Here is a 6,391-nt window from a genome sequence, read left to right as displayed (position 1 = left end):
CTGTAGCTGTATTGAGTCGAGATCGACCTCTGCTAACCAATAACAGCTTGCAGACTGTCCTGAGAGGGAGCAGTGCATGAGTCACTCGCCATTCGATGAGTTAATTAAATCAAATCTGCTCTAGTTCAACAGCCCTCTATGCTTGCAACACCTCAAATGGAATACAGTTCATATACATCTGAGTAACACATCAATTATTACTTTGAATATCTATTAAAATATTAAATATTATATATTAATATCTATATTAGTTTATTTTCTTTAAAGCTTAACTTCAGAGTAAATACTTCAGAGTATATGAGCGAAAAATGTAAATAAGAAAGCATTATTTTCAATAAAATGCAATGATTTTTATTAAATATTACAAAAATTGAACTTTCAATTTATAACTAATTATATATTTTTACTTTGAACTGCTATCGTCCTTGATTTGAGCTTCATGAGGCGTAGTCTCTCTGCTCTTGGTCCTGTAAAATATGAAATGTACAGTTTAGTGGGATAACTTAATAGGTTATTATGAGTAAAATATAAAATTTCTCGGTAATCAATTCTCAGAATGCTGATTATGTAGCTTAAAAACTTTTATAAGTTGGAGACTGATATACATACTGTAACTTTCAGGATAAGTTATTGGTCGAATACTCTACCTTTTGACATACATAAATGAATTTCAACCCCTCATAAGTGGTTGACTTAGACCTTCATAAGGACATCTCATTTACATTTATGACAGTTTGGCACACTGTCAAACGAGAGAATAAAGGGGAGCATTTCGGGAGCATCTTTTGAAATGAAATGTAAAAATTTGGTGTGGCGCACTCACACAACTTTCCTTGCCGTTATGAAAATTGATCACCTGACGCTATTGTTCCCGCGCATCTCAAGTCTACTATTCAGTGATTTGAGCCAGCTGGTGACAGGGTAATAACGCTGGAGACACACATTAGGTCTGCTATCTCTTCATAGTGAATGATTTAATAGAATCAACAATAATTTGCAATTGAATAATCACATTTTCTCGAATTTAAAGTTTATTTTCAATTTTAGGTGAAAATGTTACTGAACATTAATTGTAGAGATTTTCATGCTCAATCTACTCCACTTGATTTTTTGTTTCAATTGTATCTGAAGCCTGATAATTGGGATTCTATTTGCATTGATGGGGCGGAGCTCCTGAAAATTTTACAGATATGGGACTTGTGACAGTTGATAGAGCTTATCAATGACTATTTTAGGTATGAATTTGATCAAAATCGTTGGAGCGGTTTCCGAGAAAATCACGAAAAACCTTGTTTTTGACAACATTTTCGCCATTTTAGCCGCCATCTTGAATTGCATTTGATCGAAATTGTTCGTGTCTGATCCTTATAGTGAAAGGACCTTAAGTTCCAAATGTCAAGTCATTCCGTTAATTGGGAGATGAGATATCGTGTACACAGACGCACATACACTCATACACACACACACACACACACACACACACACACACACACACACACACACAAACACACACACAGACCAATACCCAAAAACCAGTTTTTTGGACTCAGGGGACCTTCAAACGTATAGAAATTTAGAAATTGGGGTACCTTAATTTTTTTCGGAAAGCAATACTTTCCTTACCTATGGTAATAGGGCAAGGAAAGTAAAAAGTACCAAACAGATAAATAAATAATCAGTTTTTCAATGTGTTTCGTTATTCATCAAAAAAAGTGTTGTTTTAAGTTTTATTACTTTTATCAATCATTTCTATAAAAACTAAAACTTCAATCAGCCGCCATTTTTGATAAAAGTATCATAGAACATTTTTATTGATGTCGTCATTCTTGTTTTAAAAAGGCCTTTAGAATTATGTACCACACAATGGGTGTTTACATTTTAAATATTTGAGTTACAAACCCTCATTTCTTCAAAAACTAAAACTTCAACCAGCCGCCATTTTGGATACAATTATCATAGAACATTATTATTGATGTCATCTTTCTTGTTTTAAAAAGACCTTTAAAATGATTAACCACACAATGGGTGTTTACATTTCAAATATCCCAGTTATAACCCCCAAGTAAACCCGTTATGTGGGGTTGGAACTCGGTTGTACATTAAAAGGTAGAGTATTCTATCAATAACTTATCCTGAAAGTTACAGAATTATATCTACAACAGTCTCCAAGTTATTGAAGGGTTCCCATACATATGACACTCTGTATATGTGCATATGTATCGTTGAATTTCAAAGGTTGTTGAAAAACTGTGTTTGAAGGAGGTTCCGTCTTTGGATAGCAGTGATTGGACATTGGTTGCAAAAAGGCAAACATGTAGAAGAAATTTGAAAAGAGTATTGGGAGCAAGCGGTGAAGTGTACGAAACGATGAGTTCTTCTTTGATTCAAGTAACTGATTTGCAATTTCTCCACATGTATTGGGACTACTAATTTATGATTATTCCATACTTTCATAAAAGAAAGCCTTTTTGACATGATTGTTTTATTCACAAATAAGTTTATTGAATGAACTATTTTCATTTCACAACATATTGGACAATTAAATTTTCTATCTGTAAGTCAAATATTTTCTTGGATTTTTATTTTTATACTTTGAAAACATGATCAATAATAATAATTTACTAATGATGAATTTTGTGTACGTATATGTATGTCATTGGCCTTTGATGATACTGCTATTTCCTTATAATTGAAAAAAAAAAATGGGTTGGTTCAGGTGGTTTACACTCAAGAATAGTATAATAGTAGGTTGCCTTGATCACATAAGACGCGTGGAGAACGCAGCCTGCTATGGTGTGACGTCATGCTGCGACCTTTCGCCCTGGCTTAACATGCATTCAAATGTAAAAATGCCAACTTTGAGCCCTCATAGCAAATCAACCATCAACTTTACATAGAAGTGATTGACATCAAAATGTTCACCATTTTATCCCCTTTGAAACAATATCAAACTAATTTTCAGTAAAAATCCTATAAATGTTACCGGCGAGTCTAAAACAAATCGTTTGAACACACAATTTGATTTGATAATACCATTTCAAATACGTTTTTGTACTTTCTATTAGTTTTTTCTGCATCGTTTTAGTTCTTTCTCTTAAACAGATTCTATTCTCATTTAGAAATTTTATCCTTATGAAGTCTGTGGAAAGAACTAACAGCTTCTTTAGGAATTTCAGGATATTAACGTTATTTTATACAACTCCTGAAACATAGCAATGCGAACCCATCAACGGTTGCCTAGCTTTATCACAAAAATAAACAGTCTAGATAAGCCCTAAGAATATATGAACATCATTTAAACATTATAAAGATTTTTATTTATCCCAATTATGATAAAAAATAGATAATCATGACTTTTAATGACTTTAATGCTGTTATTTTATCAAAAAATAAAGCGCATTACACTACTGTACTGTAAAGTAGTTGAATAATTTCATGAATAATTAATGTTATATTATTTGAAGTTATAATTTGTTGAACTATTTAAATTATAATTAAGATCTATTCTTGCTTTACACAAGTGTTTTTTGCATTCATAAGTATCCCATGGACACATTGAAATAAAGAATATCATACTACCGTGAATAATATATGGTATTTCCTTTGTAAATTTGTGTCCCATGAAAATAATCAATAAAATATACTAATAATCGTCAACAATAATAATAATACTGCACTGAGCAGAAACAAAAACACAATACAAGAGCAACGTGTTGGCACTACGCTTTCCAGTAGACAACTGAAATAATTATTAATAACCAGACAGTTCAATATGATTTGTGATTGTATCCACAAAAGGATAAATAAATTCAGAACCAACCAATATATTCATGATAAATAATTGCCTTGTTCTATATAGATACAGAGTGGCCCAAAAACCTTGTATTTTCGATAAAATGGATATTTTCAGAAAATATTTTTTTAATAGTTCAACAATACTATGAAGAATCTATCCTCTAAATCTCAAGGATTTATCTTTTACCAAATTTTAAATGTTCTGTCCCAAAAATTTAAACTTTAGGCTCTCATATCTCAAAAAGTAATGATCGGAAAAATGTTTTCCTGAGAATACCTTTTCATTTTGATAGCTTGATGATATACAAACCGAAAAACTTTAAAAAATATCACCACTATAAATTTTATTTTTAGCCTTTGCACAACCTTAAACCGACTCTAGCCGCGGTTCACACTTCTGCCAGTTCACTCATTCGTCAAACTTCTTGTAACATATCCAACATTAAAACTGTACCTTAGAACAAGAATCAATAATTCTAAAATTTGAAATTTTGAGACAAGAGCATTTAAAAAATTGAATTATTGGTTCTTGTTCTAAGGAATTCCTTCCTTCTTCCAGATTGCAAATCTTCAAAGAAACAAAAAAAAATTGACTCATAATCTCAATATTTGGACTAATTTTTAATGAATAATTCTAATTTTGTAATTTACTGTTAAGGGCAAATGCCTGTTTGTAATAGGTTAATTTAAATAGATGACAAAATATTATTTGTTACGTGGGGCATAAGATACATTTAATCTTTACAAGCATTCACATTCATTCAATACTAACATATAAATCATTGATAGAACTATGTAACTTAGTTCTGCAGCTGCACTTCTAACTCAATTTTTCTTGTGACTCAAGACTCCAATATGGTTCTTTGGAAATTACTAGGTTATACTAATTTGCAGCTTGTTTTACAATAAATTTTTGCTTCATATGAAATTAAAAATCTGAGCCTTTTCAATGATAAAGTTATCATTTTAAAATCTTAAAACTGCTTCAGTAATTCTTGAATATATTGTAGGGAAGTTTGGTTGTAAAGGTTGTTTATGAAGTTGTTTTTGAGGTTGTAAAGTAAGTTGTTTATGAATGGTAAAAGAATTGATTCTTGAAGGAAATAGTAGAGTGCAACTTACTAAAAATGGTTTCCATCAGATGTAGAAAGGAGTTTTAAATCTATATTCGTCTAGTATATTTGTCTGTCATGGTGGATTTTAGTATATGCGTCTGCAGTTCTATTCCCACCTTTGCCTGAAATCAAATGAAACATTAAATGTATGAAAGCAATTTTCTAATTAAACGGAATTTTATAAGTGATAGTAAATAATATAACAATAAACCAATACAAGAGAGAATTCAAGGGCCTTACATAGTACTGAACTAATTATCAAATTGCAGCCTATCAATAAGAATAATTGATGCTATTTACAGTTTATTACAAGAGGTAATTTTACAAGAGGTTGATTTGATACGATACTAGTTATATTGGAATAAATAAGGTTTTATCTAATCATAATACTGTATTCAAAAAATTAATTAGGTTAAATGTAACTATAGTCCCTAATATATATGCCTATAAATAACTACCTAATATTATTAGTGGGTAGGCCTTTTCTGTTATTAGCTTCATTATTGTAACATTTTACAGTAGCTCCTTATATCTTAAACATTCATAATATTAAATCAATCTATTATGATATTACTGAATCATAATTATAATCACTAGTTTAAAATCTATTACCTAAATCATAAAATTAAAACCACTTACTTAATAGTTTTTCTATAAGTTTGAGGTTAATTAACAGTTTGGGGTTTGAAAATGAAAAACATTCAACTTATACACACTAAACAGTAATTATTATTGTTGTATCAGGGTTATTAATAGGGCCTAAAATAATTATTTACCATAGTGCTTTAAAAAAAAAAACATGAATGCTTTACAAATTTGTCTGGGGAACGCTTTGCCATTACTAGCAAATCCGTAGTAGGCTAAACAACTTTGTTTAGTAACTTCTGTACGTATCAATAAATATCCTGGACATAAATTAATGATCTTACCTTCATTAAAACTTTCAGCAATCAAAAATAAGCAGGATAGACAATAAACCATGACTTGATGATGCGATTAAACAATGAAACAACAGACTAATCTCGAGATCTTGAGACTTCACGTTCAAACTAAAACTGAAGAAAACAGGAAATCTTTTTAATGGCTGCCGCTCAAGCGCAAAAGCATACATCACCCCGGGAATTTCAAAGTTCTTGATATAGACAATCTTTATCGTTAACATTAAAACAGTCGATATTTCTGGGGCGGATTAATGATTTCTTTATGGGGGACATTTGAAATAATGTTGGCTTCCACTGAAATAATGTTGGAATCAATAAAATAGTAGTTTATTATTATTTGAATTTAAAACTTGAAAATTATTCTATAGGCTTGGTGTGTTCCTTGTGACATTTTCAGCACAAACTGGAATCTAATTTGAAAAAATGATATAACTTTCTCAATTTTGGATGGAAACATTTGAAATTCTAGGACAATGTTTATAACATAAACAGAATCGTTAAGGATTTTTTTCAAAATTTTCCATAATCAATTACCAATTA

The 6,391-nt window shown here is 30.5% G+C and overlaps 1 long non-coding RNA gene across 1 annotated transcript; it reads right to left on the bottom strand.

Moving 5' to 3' along the window:
• Positions 1–345: 345 nt before the first annotated feature.
• LOC120355091 lies at positions 346–6,045 on the bottom strand. The gene is made up of 3 exons (XR_005573428.1): positions 5,840–6,045; positions 4,918–5,032; positions 346–467 (listed from the first exon to the last, which is right to left on the bottom strand). It is a non-coding gene; the product is annotated as an uncharacterized LOC120355091 (long non-coding RNA).
• Between the last annotated feature and the right edge of the window lie 346 nt (positions 6,046–6,391).

Source organism: Nilaparvata lugens, chromosome X (assembly GCF_014356525.2).
Source record: "Nilaparvata lugens isolate BPH chromosome X, ASM1435652v1, whole genome shotgun sequence".
In the NCBI taxonomy this organism is placed as follows: domain Eukaryota; kingdom Metazoa; phylum Arthropoda; class Insecta; order Hemiptera; family Delphacidae; genus Nilaparvata; species Nilaparvata lugens.
Note: the sequence above shows the minus strand (reverse complement) of the source record. Positions and strands in the feature narration are given on the sequence as shown.